Source organism: Melospiza melodia, chromosome 9 (assembly GCF_035770615.1).
Source record: "Melospiza melodia melodia isolate bMelMel2 chromosome 9, bMelMel2.pri, whole genome shotgun sequence".
Taxonomy (NCBI): Eukaryota; Metazoa; Chordata; class Aves; order Passeriformes; family Passerellidae; genus Melospiza; species Melospiza melodia.
The window spans coordinates 10,611,707-10,629,478 of NC_086202.1; positions in this window are offsets into that span (position 1 = coordinate 10,611,707).

A 17,772-nucleotide genomic window follows, 5' to 3' on the forward strand; every position below is an offset into this window, starting at 1 on the left:
TATCATTAATTTTAAAGTTCCCAAGGATGAAAAAATAGCAAACAATAGCTTGAACTATTTTAATAATGTCTGACTGATGACTAGACACATAGATCATTTTGCAGCTCTTTAATAGAATTTTTTTTTTTAATGAGACCATGTCTTTGAACAAAATCCCAAATTACAGTTTTAATCTTTACCAAGAGACAATTTCCTTTCCTTGCACTGTGTTGGTGCCTCACTGTTACTAGCAATAAAGAAATAAATAGCAGCAACCTGATTTTTTATTATGTTGCAGTGGTACTCTGAAATCAGAACCTTCTATGAGCATGAAGATAACTGAGTTAATCAATGGACATTTGCAGAGGGCAGACAGGTTCCAGCATTTTCCTCTGTGTTTCTTTCCTTCCATATGGAAATTTACTTAAAATCAAGCTGAATCCAACATAGTTTTGTGAGGAAACAGGTAAATCAAACCCATGTCTGCAGGATAGAAAATATGATGTGTCTGCTGGGACTCCTGTTACAGAGAAGGAGGAAGGAGAACTCTTATCTTTTTTTTTTCATAATGAATCCTTATTGGATCAGAAGCAAAGTTGAATTAAAGGTCTTCAACTACAGAATTAGAGGAATCATTACTAAAGTGCAAGCAACTGTACATTCACACATATGTCTTGTATAGAGTAATATTTGGGAAGGTGAAATGCCTTATATTCAAAAATATCCATTTTCACTGCTCCTTAGTGCTGTTATCAGAAAAAAGAGAGATAACATTGAAAAATCAGAGAAGCAGGGGAGCCAATAACATATACTTTATATATCAACATGCACCGTGTGTGTGTACTTCCATCTATACATATCATAAATGTGTGGGGTTTATATGCATATACATATCCATATATATATGCACACACAATGCTCAAAAAAGTAATGTAGATGTTCTGCTATGGAAATGTAGGATGCTGGGAATGATTTATAACTTCACATGAACCTAAAGTATTTTCCTGTTTATTCTACATCGGTAGAACTGGGCTGCTGCTGGATTGCATCAGAATGTGTTTTCTTATGAGCTGGTGAAAAATTGTGACCTCTGTGGAAATGCTAACAGCACATATGTGATGCACAGCACTGGAGATAAAACCAGGGCAGAGAGGACCTTAAAAGCCAGGGTGGAATAGGGTGAGGGAGAGGAAACACAATAGATTGCAGAGTTGAAATATCTTTGAAAGGTGAAACAGGGAGAGAGAACAGGGTCACCAGAGTGAACCATGAAAGGATCTGTGCTTTTCATTGCATCCACAGATGCTCCTTCAGTTTATATCTGAAATCTTCACCCACTCTGAACTGAGTGGTAAAACAAAGTTAATTGCTCAAGCCTCCTTGTAGAACAGTAAAAAGCCTGAGAGTGTTTCTGTCCTCAGTAAGTGAGGAGTGGAAATGTCTTAGAGTCAGAATTGCTTGCAGTCAGTGGAGTTTGATGTTGAGCAGCAATAATTGCAGAAGCTTTCATGGGAACAGCTGGGTGTTAAGGATTTGTCTGTGCTGCTTTCAAAGGCTCTTTTGACCATCTTTGGAACTAAATGCCTACATATTGGGTTCAAGTGCTTTGGTAGCCATTTAGGACTGGATCCAGCTACCCTGCTTCAGGATGACCAAACTCATTTTTTAGATAGAAAGAACATCTATTACAGTGATTTTCAACATTTTCCTTGAGAAAACTATTTTCTTGTCCATACTCAGAATTGCTGAGCTTCCAAGTCTCCCCATGTTTACCCCATCAAGCTGGGAGCAATATGAGATTGCTGAAGCTGTTTCTGGCCACTGTCAATGAACCAAAGACCAAGCAAACTTCATCTTCCTTACAGCTGCTTTTACTGTCTCCATTTTCAGATAAATAGCAGCGATGGAAGGGACTGCAGTGGCAGGAGAAGGATGGTTTTGAGAAGCAGTTGACTAAGGGTTTAAATATTTGCCTGCTCCATGTCCCAGGATATGATCTGTACACTTTCTCCCTGTCCTTACTCAGATTTGCAATGTTCTTGTGGCAGGTGAAGTGCTGCTTTGTGGGCTGCCAGTCCCTGCAACGGCTAAATCAAAGTGCTCTGCTGCATTGAATTCTGGCATTATTATTCAGTAAATTGCGTCTCTTCCCCTCATCTGCTCCCTCTTGATACTTCTTGTTATTTACCAGCCACTGCCTCTGACTCCAGAGGAATGCAGCCCTGATATCCAAGCGGAGAGAAGCATGCTGGGGGACAGAGGTGACTCCTGAGGCATCCCTCACCCAGCACATCTCCAGACACATGAACAATGCTGCATCCAGAGCTGTTTATCAAGTGCCACAAGCAGCTCCTCAAGTGCTGTTGGATGTACTTGTAACTCTGCTAGACTATAAAGTAGAGAAGGAGCCAAATCCCAGCAGCTGTAGTGGGCTGGGAGAGCAAAGGCAGCACAGGCTAGAGATTAAATCCAGTAGCTATAAACCCAGCCAGAACCCCCTTAGCTTTCCAGTGAATAATCCTCTGGTCTGCAATATTAATTCACCAGTTTGGAGATATTTCCCCAACCAACAAAGTTCATTCAATCTACTTACATGTTTCTCCCAAGCTTGGATCTGATTTGGGACTGGGGCATTGCTAGCTTCCCGTAACAAATCCATGGTATTTATAGAATGATTTCATTTCAACTGGGTCAACCTCTGCTATGCCCTAAGAGGTCCTCTTACCTGGCAGAAGAAATATTTCATTCTTTAATAATTTTCAGGAAGGAAGGACCTAGTCTGAACCCAAAGGCTGGCCAGTCAGTTTGGGCTGTTTTACTCTATTTCTTTTGAAAGTTAACTCAGTTCTGCAATGTCTTTTTGCTCTGCAACCCAAAGGATGATTAGCTTAAGAGCTGTGGCTGTATTACGCTTTCAGGGCAAGCTATGATCCTTGTAAAAGCTTTTCAATCATGCTCCAAAGTCCTCTAGGACAGGTAACATGTGTTTATTTAACGCTTTTCTCAGAATTACTTGATTTTTACACATTTGTGACTAGGAACACACTTTGATGAGCCTGATATTGGAGTTACTGGGGAAAGGCCTGTACTCAGTGACTGCATTCAGTGATTATCTGACAACACAGCTCTTTGAGAGCTATTAATTCTCTGTCAATATTTTTGACATTGCAACCTTCTGGCTGCCTTCCCTTTTAGCCTGGTCAGTCATCACTCACCTAGCTGAAGTGGATTTGGAAAACCCTTCCCCTGACAGAAAAAAAAAAAACTTTAAAAAGGGAGGAGGGGAGAAAAGGGAGGAAGGGAGAAGAATGCAGACAAAAATGGATGAATATTTAACCTGAACTCAGGATTTTAAAATCATCTCCTTACTTTCCATCTTGGGATGCTGAGCACCAAGTGGACACTTACTGGCATATCCCTGTGAAGGGCTGAGGGTTAAGTGTCTGTTCCAGAGCTCAGAGAAAAGCCTGTGCAGAAACTCCCTCTGACTTTACTAAGCTAAGAATTATGCCTCTGCTGGGATAACTGTATTACAGCAATTTGCCTGTTGGCACTTGGGGAAAGTGGAGCCAGGACAATTTGGCCAATTTTAAAAATAAAAAGTCTGTTTGTTGTTTTGCGATTGCTTCTGGCAAACGTGGACTAGTTGATGGGATTAGTGGGATGGTTTTGGCAAGGTACCTTGTTTCTTCAGGTTCTCCCACCCCTCATCTGTCCATTTTAGCAAGTTTTGCTAAATTGGCAGCATCCAAAATAAAATTAAAATGGGGGGGGAATCACATATTTAGAGGCAATGAAGCCAAAAGCTCAAATGCAGTGGCTTTTACTTCTTTGTCAAATTTAATATCTACTATCAAGAGTAAAAACTGCAGAAATTTACTGCAACAAAAAAGGGAAGAAAAATAAATAGAAGAGGTTTTCCTCATCTTAAGTGTATCTGTGTCAGTCTTCTAACCTGCAAAACCAAAGATTAAACTGTGACTTGGGAACAGAGAAACAGGCCATTGAGAGAGAAATTATTTGAAAAACGTTTTGCATTGATTCAGAAGGATAAGGCATTGATTCAGAAAGATGCAGTGATATGGGAGATGCTGCTTTAAGGCATATGGGCAATTTCCTGGTCAGTGTCTCCAGGTGCTGTAAGGCTGAGTGGTCTGTGGCCTCCCTTTGCCTCTCCAGTGTCCCTTGGAATAAAAGCAGGGAGGTTTTGCTCAGGAGCCTCGTGCTATATTTAACTGGTGTACAACCCTAAGAGGGATTTTGTGAGGTGTGCAGCCCACCCTCCCCTCCTGCAGCTGCAGCAGGCTCTGTTTGACACAGGTGCTGCTCTGGAGCAGCGAGATCTGATGGAATTGGAGCTGAAATAAGTGATGGATCCCATATCAAGTCCTGTAGTCAAAGCCAGCAGTGCACAGTGTGAGTATAGCCCTAGCCCAAAAGTGGCTTTGGGGTCATATTCAGAAGAACCAACTTGCAGATGAATAGGTGAGGGACATAATTCAGCCTGACGGTGCAGGTTCACAGGGGAACTGGGTGCCACCAGTGTAAATCTTGGGCTTTAGTGTAAAACTCCAGCCTGATTTCACTGCCTCGTTTCTCGTTCCATCCTGATACCTGGCATATATTCAATTTCTTTACAATAATAGACAGTTTCTTCATCTGCTGCCCTTTCGGTGTGTGACGGCTATAAACCACTGGTTACAAAGCTTGAGTGTTTCAGAATCTACTGACATTTAAGGAAAAAGATTACCAAGCCCTTGAAAGGAGCACAGCACTGAAATACACAAAGAAGCAAGTGCAACTTCCTTGCTGTTAAGGCGATAAAGAAATTAATGGCACACCAGGTTCCAAAATCCCACTGCTGTTTGGAGATATCGCCTTTTTCCTCTCTCTTTTTTTTTTAAAAAACTCTTTTCTCCCTCCACAATGTATGAAGGCAGCTGCAGTTGAAGGGATGGCAAGGCACAGAAAAGATATTGCTTCCCGTGAGTTTTATGAAGCTGATATCAATCTTTTTTTTTTTTTCATAAACTTCAGTCCTGTTATTATCCTAAAAGCGTGTTCCACAGCATTTAATGTGACACTGATGAGAATACAAATAAGGGGAGGTGAGGGAGATGGAGGACAGAGAGAGAAGAATCAAATTATGTTAAATGCAAGGACCTGAACAGCACTTCCACACCCGTTGCCAGTGAGGAGAGTTTAAAGGGGCCAGGAAAGCGTGGAGCATCTGAATTGTCTTTGGGGGCAGTAAATCAATTTGAGCTTCAACAATGAGGTAAGAAATATCATCTGAGGAAGGTGAGAGAAGAAATTTAGGTTATGGAGGCATGAAGGCTTGCATGTGAGCTAATGAGGCATGTTTTAGCTAAGTGTTGTGTAGAAAAACAGGGTAGAGATGTCCTTGAAATAGGATGATATGGGGTGGAAAACAAATGCTGTGGATTTTCTAAACTTTCACCTGGAAGTGTATGAAACGCTTATTAATTTGATGTCACATTTAGCCAGTGCTTGGCTAGATTCTAGTAGATGTGAATAACCTTTCATCGAGAAATTATCTTGTTCCTGAATAGTAAGACAAGGTTGGGCCACTTGTTCTGTCCCTTATCTGATACATGAATTGTCAGAAACTGGCATGTCCAAGAGAAGAGGTAATTTTTCATACAGGGTGTAGCAATGAAATTCCTTGCTTCAGGACACTGGGGATATGTAGTTTGAAGATTCAAGCAGAGGCTGGACAAATTAATGGAGTAAAATCTACTCAGAATTACTGTACATCCATGAATAATCCAATAATCTTTGGTTTGGGCAGTCCTTGAGCTGCAAAGTGCTGGAGATTAGAGAGTGTTCTGAAGAATTACTGCATGACTGTCCAAGGCTTATCTTCCTTCCTTGGCATCTGCAGAGCCACAGGGTAACCAACAAGGTGAGCATCCATCCAGCTCATCAAGTCCCTTCTTTGCCCAGGCCACATCCTCAAACTTTATTGCAGTGAGGAAGTGGACAGGAGAGTAGAGAACAGAAGAAAGAAACAAATACAGTCTTGGAAATGAACCTGGAGGGGAAGTGGTGGAGTGTGAGCGGGACATGAACTTGAGTGCAGTCAGAGCAGTGACACCTTTCTGTCCATCCCTTTTCTCCAGTGTGATGCACTCTCAGCCCCTGGGACAGCAGCTGAGGAACCCAAGAAGGCAGACAGCAGAATTTTTCAGAATTCTGTGTTAGCACTTTCAAGGAGCATTGCTGTGAACAGGATGTAAATAAAGAGGTGACAAATTACTTGATATGGTCATAGCAACAGTGCAGGCATTCTCTTGACAGCTTTTTCAGGCTCTCTAAATTCTCCATAAATATATTAATATTTTGAATGACTTCTACCATATGTGATATATATTGTCAGTTCATAATTTCAGTTCAGGTGCTCTGTGCCTAATTTGCATACATGAGCAAATGAGGGAAATTTATCTCATTTTCAGGTTATTATTCCAACTGAGGATTCAGAGTGTGCACATGAAGATTTTGTGTAATTTTCTACAAGCGTGAAACTTTTCCTCAATATAACTCAATATGCATTTTGAGTAAAGAAAAAAAACTATTTTAGCATCTCAATGTTTGTCAAAACCACTATAATACTGTTAAGGAATAACAAAATAGTGGGACAGATTGCAGTAGTCAGAGTATCTGTCCTTTGAGTTTTGATGAGATGTAAAATCGCTTGAATTTATTTCAGATTTCTGCAAAAGAAGTCTGCTTTGAAATGTCACTATTTCATGAGAGTTTTCAATGGCTCTTCAAGTGACACAAAGTACTCTCATGTCACTGTTAGAAACCCTAACCTGTGCAGCTGTTCTTACATAAGAAATTTACTTTGCAAAGGTAATTCATAGCTGAGGACAAAAACAGTTCTCCAGGGCTCATAGAAAGAGAACCAAGCTCCAGGAGAGAGTGCAAATCCAAAAAGCAACACCTTTCTCAGGTGTTTTACCGTCTAAATGCTCAGTGGAGGAAGAGGGGATATCTGTTGACATGTTTTGAAGGCAACCAGCACTAACAATGTAATCTGTAGGCTTAATCCTGCAATTCAATTTTTTGGTGTGAAGTTTTGTTCTAGCCATGTAATTTGCACTGATTTAGTGTTGGACAGCTTTTAACTCCTCTGTGTACAGGGTAAATTCTCTTAACTCTTGGATAACTTGGACTGTAACTTTTTATAGGAAGGGACTCTGTGGTCTTTGCTCAATATTCTGTTTGGGTTCCTTAAGAATTTCAAGAAGCATGATGATAAATTGAAAAAAAAATGGTGCTTCATGATGCTCAGGCACACTTTTATTTTTATGGGGATCTATCCCTGAGAAGTGGAATAGCTGGTGCCAGAGTTCTGTGTGGACAGCAAATGAGTTTCTTACAGATGTGTGATTATTTGTGGCTTTGGTATATCACACACAGAAGAAAAATCTTCCTATATATCTATGCACTCATATTTAATTCTGTTCTTAAAGTGTCAGGATTGTGACAGCAAAAATCATAAATCCCCGAACAAAAAGAACCACCCCCCACCCTTACACCATCAAATTATTTCCCAAATACCTCAGGGTTTGGGGTTTTTTTGTTTGTTTGTTTTTTTGGTTGTTTGGGTTTTTGTTTTGTTTTTGTTTGGTTGGTTGGTTTGGTTTTGGTTTTTTTGTGCCTTTTTTTTTGTTTGTGGTTTTTTTGTTTGGTTTGGTTTTTGGTTTTTTTCCTCCAGAAAAAGCACTCCAACAATGAAAAAGCACCAAAGAATTCCCTCTTTTTTTCCTCTTCAAAGTCAGGAAGAAATCATCCTGAAATCCTCTACAAGAGCAGGGGTTTTGTCCATTTCAAGCAAGGCAGGAGGATCACAGAAGTGTCCTGGCTGTATAAAGAAATGCTCTAATGCTGGTGTCACCAGGTCACTGCCTGTCTTTCTGTAATGGCCCCATGGGACGCTGGTGCCAAGAAACCCCCCAGCCTTTGTCACAAAGTCTTTTTTCCCAAGCTGCTTGTGACTATTTTCAGCACCTTATGAACAGAGGGAGTCTGTGCTCTGCTTCTCTCTCCTGTTGTGGATGATGTTTCTATTTGCCTGATGAATTTCCCTCTCTCCTTATCTACACTTTGTCCCCTTGTGTAATAATGAGGAGCAAACTTATTTTCCTTAGAGGTGATGATGAACTGCAAGCAGGACAGGAGGAAACAGACCAGGTCATGATGTGATTACACCTGTAGTCATAAGAGCAGGGGCTGATTATGCCTTCAAAGCTAATAAAAAAACCCCCTACTTACTTGTGGGATGATTCTGCTGGCACCCAACAAGTGGAAAAGCAATTTTCACCCAAGAGAAACTTTATGTTTAAAAAAGGTTCTTCAGGAAACAGAAATTTTATTTTATTTTATTTTATTTTATTTTATTTTATTTTATTTTATTTTATTTTATTTTATTTTATTTTATTTTATTTTATTTTATTTTATTTTATTTTATCTCTTAAAACTCGATTCTGCCAAATATTAAGAGACCTATCTAATAGCAACACATTTTTAAAGTAATGAAATATTTACAGCTGGAGCCTTCAACAGAGGAACAGTAGAGTGTGTTTATTTTGCAGCTCAGTAAATTATAAATATACACCAAGAATCAAATGGATGCTTTTGGTTGATCATGCTAATCCAAACAAGCTTTCTTTATGGTTTTTAATCTGGAGAATTTGTTTTCCACTCCCATGCAAGTAATTATCAATGCATCTATTAAACACTATAAATAAATCCAGGCCCTAAAATTTGTCTCCAGACTCTGAGCACACAGTATGGCTGCGGGGCAAATCATCCCTCAGCAAAAGCTGGTGGTTTTGTCGCTCTCCCTGGGCTCTTCCCAGACCCTTAAAGGAAAACTGCAGTGATAGCTAAATAAACATTTGCTAAATAACAACATATATATATTGAAATTTATGCAAAACTGTTCAGAAATATCTGGCAAAATTTCTGTCTCACTGTAGTAGTAATGCGTGCTTGTAGTTTTTCCAAATGCTTTGCCAAGTCCAAGATGAATTCTGTTTCAGCACTTAATTCCACAACTTGTTTACCAGGTAAAGTCCCAATATGAACTATCTGCAGCCAGATTCCCTGGAGCATTTGGGGAAAAAGAAACAAATTACATGGAAATACAGCATATGCTGTTGGCCAGACGACCTCTGCTGTTGCTTAAACTCAGTAGAATTCACCCCTGCAAAAGTTAATAATTTGAAAAGGGCAACCTGCAAGAGAGCAAGATAAAAATTCAGGAAGCATGGAAAACTTGAAAACTCAGATAGAACCTCAGAAACCCGTTTAAAAAGTAAGGATCTCAATTTATGCAGACGTATGTTGACCTGTGTGTGCACGTGTTTACTCAGAAAGTGGTAATTTCCCTGCTTCCAGTCTGCTTCCCTGTTATCAGTGCTCGTTGCTTTGGGTGCATAACTTGAGTTGCAGCATCCAGTGGAGAGCCAGTGGTGTGGCCCTGAGCTGCTGCTGGGTTTGTGGTGGAGGCTGCTCCTGGTCACAGCATTCAGCTGCACTCAATGGCATTAAAGGGCACTTAAGGGGCTGGATGTGATAATGTCATTTTTACTCATTGTTTACTACTGAATCTAGCGAGCCTTGAGTAGGCTAAGCCATAAGAAGGAAGAGCCATGCACACTATACCAGACAGAATAAAACAGAGAAGTGGAAATAAAAGGGTAACTCAGCCAAAATCAGACTAGAACTCATCACCAGCCTCACCAGAAACCCAGACCTGCTCTGAGTTTCATAGAAAAGCTTCCTTATCATGAATACTGCATTCAGATGGTTTGTCTCACACTTTTCTCCAGTACTGGAGCAGGGTCAGCCTTTATTAGATGAACATGCCTTCTGATTCAGCAGGAACAGTTGGATTTGTACCATAGTTATCCCATAGCCACGCCACTGGAGCCCACAAAAAGTTAATCCCCATTAGCCAAAGAAATGGCCTAAATTGTTATTAGAGTCTTTCTTGTTTAAGAAGTTAAATGAGAAAAATATCACTAGAAAAAGTGCAGAAAGCAAAAAGCTTGGAATTGCTTAGCTGGTTCTTTCCAGCTGGATTGTTCTCTAATGCTGAATGTTAATTGGAAAATAACAGCATTCCTGCCTGCTTTTAGAAAATCAATATGCGTGGCTTTTTGTCCCCCTCCCCCTGTTCAGGTTAATTCATTACCAGGATATTTTTAGATTACTGAATAAATAAAAAACAGCCCCTTTCCAGTCAAAAGCTAATAACTATAACCAGAGCCAGAAAGATCTCCTGAGTGCAGTCCTCTCCCTGCCTCCAGTGCTGCTCACTGATGTCCGTGCCAACCGCCTGCCCCAAATCACTTGTCAGCCCTTCCACAAGGCTGGATGTGCATCCTGTGCTCCTTTGAACTGGCACAAGCTGGAGGATCAGTGGCTCTGTTTGGCAGGGGCTGAGCTGCTGGACATTTTCTAGCAGCAGCAGCTTGGCAGGGTTGGCTCAGTGTGAGGATGTTAATGCCAGTTCACCACTCCCTGTGAACCAAGGGAAAGAGCAAGGCAGGAGAAGAGAGTGGCAGAACTGGAAATGCAAAGAGGCAACATCATATTTTACAGAGGATGACTCACAACATGGAAAACAATAATTCTAGCAACGTTGTTTTGCATTTTTTTTAATACATAGTCCTGCTCAAATCCCCCTGGATCTAATTAAAACTTTGTTGGCCACCCACCAATCATGATAATTATGTTGTCTGGCAAAAACAACAACAAAGACGCAATAAGATTGTGCAGAATGATGCACCTACCTGACAAAACAAAACAAAACAAAACAATCCAGGGCCCATGTCTTGTTTTTTAATTTTTTACCTCTTTTGGAACGTGAAAAAAGAACCAAACTATAAAAGATGCAGTTTGAACCTCAAAGAGTCAACAGACGCTGAAAACACTAAAATACCCAGTGTGTCAATGAGTATTTGAAATCATGAGAAGGAAATCTTGCAGGAGACAGAGGCTTCATAAAAAATACTAAAATGAGCTGACTACTGGGAGAGCCTGAGTGAGAAAAGAAGCTTTTATTGCAGTTAAAGGGCAGACACTCAAGATGTGTTATTTAGGGCAGTCACCACTAATAAACCAGGACTTGCTTAAGATCCTCCCAAGCAAGATCAGAGACTCTGAATTTATTCCTTGTTCTCTCAAGTTCCCTGGATGCTGCTGCCCTGAGATCTGGCTTATTCCATGACAGCAAACATATCTGTTATTCTGCAAACGAACTTGATCCCAATTCCATGGAAATCAATGACGAGGCTCCCACTGATTGCAATCAGGCATAAAGGAACCAAAATGCACACGGAGACTTGGCCAGATTGGAAAATTGAAGCCATTTTAAAGCAGAATATCCAGGAGTCTGGATAAAAATGTTCAAATCTAGTCTGGATTGAATGAAGACAAAAGAGAAGCACACTTCATATCTTCTGAACAAACATTGTTTCAAACAGAGGGGGAAATCGGAGTGATTCAGACTTGGACTAATATACGCTGCAAACACTGGCAAGCACAGTTTTGGCATAAGAAAGGCACAAACCCTGAATTATTATTAATTACATGAAAGTAAATGCAAATGGAGTTTTCCCCCTAAGCTTTCTCGATGTGAGAATAGATATTAAACACACAGAGCTTTCCAAGCAACAATACTCACAAAAATAAATGTAATCTCAGGAAATGCTTGCAATGAAATCAGCAGAAGCATTGCTTATGAGTTCCTTCCATTACTTGGGCTATTTATTGACCTTTGTGTGTGTATACATGTATTAAACTGACAGAGTTATTGTTTTTTCATCATCCTGATTTAATAAATCTCATTTTTCTAGATGAAAGGGTTTTTTACTGATGAGGAGGGGATTTCTTTCTCTTTTTTGTTCAAGGTTTTGATAAAAATCTGACATAATTTTTAACTATTTTGAAATCATTTTATAGAGTTCTTTTATACCTAATATCAAGTTTAACCCTAAAATTACATTATCAGTGCCCTGTTTACCAGAAACAAATATTTGTATATGAGCTTTAATCTTTCAGGTGCTGCACCCACAGATGTCCCAGATAAATTGCTAAGCCCTGTGAGCAAAACAGAATCTAGTACCAAACATATGGAAATAAATTATTTTTATATTGCAAGGTGTTCTGGAAAACATCTTAATTAATTTAAATCACACAAATAACTGATTTTTTTTTCATTCCATGCCAAATGGAGTTTAAAAAAGGGACCAAAGAGATTCAGAAAACTAATATTCATTTCAAGGTGATTGTAACAGATTGTCCAGATGCAAAAAAAAAAAAAAAATTGTTTCCCTTTTACGTATCTATCTATATGTACGTAAGATAAACTTATTTGTTTAAATACACATATTAAAAAAAAAGAAACCAACAACTTTGTGGCTGGCAAAAATAGCTCCAGAGACTATTTTTAAAGGGGAGAAAAAGAAAGAGAAACTCTTTTTGAAATGCTCAAGTGGAATATTTTAATTTTACTGCTTTGGCTTTGTTTTTGTGTTGGAACACTTCAGATTAGATTTAGAGCTTTGTCTTTGTAGTGTTCTCCACAGTTAAGACGACTAGTTATTTTTTCTTATTTCTTTTAAAGAAATGAAAGAAAATGAAGAATGTTTATAATCTTACATAAACCCATGACATCGGGAGCCTGAAATTCACTTCACGATTCTTGATGAAAAGATTGACAACAAGGAAATTCAGACTTCCTTTGCATTTTCTCCTGATTTTCCCCTACACATCCCAATTCCTTCCTTCTGGAAGTTTCTCAACAAAGGTAGGAGTGACAAGCTGTCTCATGACTGTTTCCTCCTCCCTCCTTGGAGGGTGCATCTCTCCCTGTCCCACCAAGCTACAGAATCACAGCTGGGTGCCACAGATCTGAGAAGCTGCTGAAGGAGCTGCCAGGCTGGAAGGGGAAAAGGTGAGAGGAAAATTCCCTTTCTTCATCTGCCTCGGATTCTGGCCAGATAGATCCTATGCAAACATTAACTCTCCAAACAGATGCCCCAATAGGGAAAGTGTCTCTGACTGTGCGCTGTGCCGCTCAGGTGTGGATGTCTGCCCTGGTTATCACCTAGCAGCAAAATTCATGTGAGTGTCCTCCACCTTGTTTTAGGCAGAAATGGCAGAGTAAATGAGGACAGGTTTAACTGATGAGCAGATCCTTCTCTCCTGACTGTGTACCATGGGAGTGTGTGTATGGAAAGCTCTGCTGGTTGACCTGTGAGTGATGCAACTGTCTCCAGAAAAGGATTTCTGACCATGACTTGAGAAACAATGCATCAGTGAAGCAGGACAGAGTTGCCTCACAGAAATTTTTTTCTGGTCATTTTTTCAGTTCTGAAATAAAGTACTGTCAATGAGCAAGCTCACATCTTCCATCAGCCTCAAGGGTTCTCATTTTTTTCTTCTATTTTTTACTTTTCTTGCAGTAAAAAGGTAGTTTAAAGTAAAAAGGTTTCTTTCTTCTATTAGGAATTTTATCTTTAGTTGTACTTTGAACTTCCACTTCATCAACACTTCTGGCTAAGAGAAATCAAGCAAGGTGCACAAGCAAGAAAACACCATCTGTAACGATGACAAACTATAAACACCATTCACAGGCCATTAAGTTTGTAATCTTTTTCTCTTCATCATTATTCTCTTACCTCCGTTAAATTCTTCCACAACCAAGTGCAGAAGCCAAGGGTGATGGCAGTAGAGTGATAGACAAGAATTTTTATTGTCCTGTCAATGCAGATAAACCCAGAGTTGAGAGAATTTCAGGTGAACTTCCCTAGTGACAACTGAAGTTCAGTATTCTCTGAAAAAGGAAGAAAATACAAATGATTTTTTGCCTTTTAGGCTTTTAAGATTTATGTTACAGAAGTACCCTGACTCTGTGGAAGGCTGGTCAGGCTCTGACTGATATTTATTGTTCACAGGAAACTATTATCTGCACTTGATCAGTCTGCTTCAAATTGCAGATTTGCAAGGCTGCAAAGACAATCAGAGGCATCCAGCAGCCATGATTCTCCTGAGGAACTGGAAAGGAATAGAAGATGATGGAATGAAAATGACTCAGTGGACACAGGTAAGCCACTTGCAAATGATTGTGAATAGCTGCAAAGACCCTCTGTTGGTCAGGGAAAGGAAAGTTTGCAGTTTGTATCTCCACACAACAAAAAGAAGAGAAAGGAACTTGCTCAGAGTCAGATATAGAAAAGATACATTCCCACAGGAATAACAGTCAGGTAATGGCCAGTTTATCTAGTATGGCCAAATGTAGGATGTTAGAGCACAGTCTCCAATTTTTGTTTGGCAGTGTGTGCCACCACTGGTAGTAACATTACATTTGAATATGCAGTTTGCCTTATTTGCAAAGAGAAACCCCAATACAAACCCCAGACATTTTCTAGTAAGTTGATTCTCAGTTGCTGACACTTGCAATGCAACCAACTTCCACAGCTCTGTCAATTGCTAAAACCTGCCATAATCCTCAGTTTACCATGAGACTGTGCTGGAGCCTGTGTTAAAATAGTCAGCTGTTTAGTAGCTGAAGACCTTCAGGTTGGTCAAGCATGACTTGCTAAATTAATTCTCATTTTTCCTGGTTGCATTCTTGCCTTTCATGTGGTTGGAAGTGTTCACAGCATACATTTTAGTTATTGATGGCAAAAACCCTCTGGGTATTATGGGGTTGCTTTAAAACAGTCAGGATGAAATGCGACAATTGCTGGGTCATCCCTGTGGTTATCATTCATATTGGCAGTGGTGAATGAGTTGACTACAAGATACACCTCAGGCTTCCTCCTTTTGCCAATGTTTACTAGTTTCAGAGTTGTTGTAATGCAGCCCATTCTATCTGTGAGCTCCAGCTCAGTTTTCTCCTCAGCTGCAAGCTCAGAGCACCAGCTGAGTGCGTGCAGTCCTGATGTAAGTGCAGCTCTTGCAATTCTACTTCACACTCAACAAACTATGAAACCCAGCAGAATCCAAGACCAGCTCTTCAGGGCAGCTTTCCAGGTTTCTTAGGCTGCAAAAGCTGATCAAGAGAGAATGTCAGCTGGGAATTTCAAGCAGCAGATTTTCTCATCCACTGTGTCTTCTGTGCCCTGTGGGGTTTTTTTGCTCCTAAATCCCATGGTAATTCCTGATAGACAAGCAAAACTCAGGAGCACAGGGTGGCAATGGATTGATGTGTCCAGATCACAAGGGGAGAGGATCACTGCAACAGTGAAATTCAAGACCAGCACAGAGAAGCAGATATCACAAGAGAGGAACCAGTATTCAGTCCCAGGATTGTGGCAGAGTGCTGGACTCCACACCAGCACAGACATGGTAGTTGTGCAGCCACATGAGTATTGCTTCAGCACCTGACTGGGAGTAGGAGCTTCTCTGGAGAGGGTAACTCCCTTCCAATGCTCCCTTCCTCCCATGGCAAATCCACCCTTGTTTTATCACCTGGCACAGCTGGTCCCGGGAGTATCTGCCTGCAGCTGTAAGAGCAGGAAGGAGGTCTGAACCCAGAGAGTAAAAACAGACCCTGTACCACGAGTGTGGGGTTTGCTGTCCCATTTGTGGTTGGTTGGATGGTGTGAAAACGCTCTGGATCCAGAAATGGAAGTGAAACAGAGGAATTACATAAGAGAATTTCCAGAGGAGAAAATCTAGACAAGTCCTACTGTCCTCAGAGAGAGCTGCTGGCTAATAAGCAAGACTAGATATTTCAATATAAACAGGATTTGATGAAAACTGCAACCAGGTATTGGTGCTGAGCACTTTCCTGTACTTGGAGGCAATCCCACTGAATGAATCTGCTCAGCCCCCAGCCTCATTGCCAGATACACGGACGTTTGAATTCCCTATCTGAGGATTTAGCAAAGCAAAATGGCTCAAAGTTATAAAATATCAAATTCTTGCCCTTTTCTTGAGATAACTTTAAACCTCAGTCTTTGCAACAGGCTGCAGCAAGAGGGAGTACAAGAACAAAAAGCCCTCGCTGTTAATATTTATGGCAACTAAAGCAAAATTGCAACACATTTGCAGATGAATAGGAGCCCTTGTTAAAAGCTGCACCAGCCTAATTTTAGGACAGCACTGGTTTGGCATTTGATTGTGTGGAATAACAAAGGAGAGATTTCATGTTAATTAATTTAGAGGAATTATTAGTGTCAAAAATAAATAGTTCAATCATCTTTCCAAAAATAGTCTGAGGAAGGGAAATGAATCTCAGTGGAAAGAAGATAGAGGTTTTCTTTCAGTTACAGATTTTTTTCAAATATTTTGGTCACTTTTTGTCAAATACATTGCCCCAATATAAGTAATAGGATTTATTTATAACAACACCTATTTAACAAATATCTACTTATTCCTACAAAATAAGCCATATGGATAAATAATTTCAATTTGTTCAGTGAAATAAAGAAGCACTAGGAAGTAATTGGTTTTATATATATATATATATATATAAAATTAGTCCTTATTTTATTTAAAGTATGAAGCATCCAAACCCTATTTAGAAAACAAAACAAAACAAAACAAAACAAACACTCAAGTTTTTGTGATATTTACAGCTGAAAGTAATTTTTTCCCCACAAGGGAAACTGCAACAAGACCTGTTGTATCCTGATTTGTTTGTTTGTTTTTTTTAACAGAGATTCTGTTTGGGGGAATTATGTGTAATGTCAAATTACAGTATTCATCACTCACCATGGCTTGATAGGAATCAATGGAGCAGTGTTGTTCTTGGTCTCCCTTCATTACACAGTCTTCTCTGAGAAATGTCATTATTTAAAATTAGTGTAGATTCAAAAAATCCTGACGATACAGATATTTACTAGGGAAAGATTATACTCATTTGTCTAAAAGCATTCAGATTCACAAAAGGCCAGGCTATATTATGTCCCTGCCTTATACTACAAACTCAGCTGGTTAAGCCCACCCAGTTCCGTTTCCTTCTCTGTATCCTCTCTCATTCCTTTTTCTCCCTTCCTTCCATCACAGCACAGGCAGGGTTGGCATAGTCCCTGAGGTGCTCCCATCACACAGGGTGCATCGTCTAGCACGTTTCAGGAGACAGAAATGCTGTGGAGCCAGGAAGTCTCTCAGGAGCACATTTTTCACAAAAGTAGTCTCTGATTGCGAGTATGAAACACTCCAGGGGAAAGGATTCCTGCAGATGGCAGATTATTGCAATCACTGTCATAAGGATTTATGTCCTTGACCAAGCCCATATTTCCACCTGTCTCAGAACCTGCCCAGTCCCACGTGAAGATTTGTGTACTCATCCACATTTCAAGCTGTTCCTGCTTCTCTTCTCAAGGCTATATAAATCCTGAGGAAGATACTTGCTCCACTGCAACATATACCTAGAAATGGCATCTGCTCCCTTCCCTAGATTCCAGCTTATTCTTCCTGAACCCAGAAGCAAGAAACTCCCCAACACTCTTGTGCATGTGCAGATCTATGGCTTTGAGGTAGTTCCTCCTGGTGCAGATGAAAACCCACAGCCACCGCTCATCCTGGCAAAGGCAGAGGCTGAATAGGCCAGCTAGACCCTGCAATTTTAATTATACCTGCCTCTTCTTCCATGGTTCCTATGGCTTGGTCATATCCCCTCTCCCCAGGCAATACTGGACATGTGGAACAGAACAGTCTCCTGACCAGGTAGTGTAGCAGCTCTCACGGAAAACACCTTCTCACCAGATGCTGGAGCTGCACATGTGGTACTGAAATATC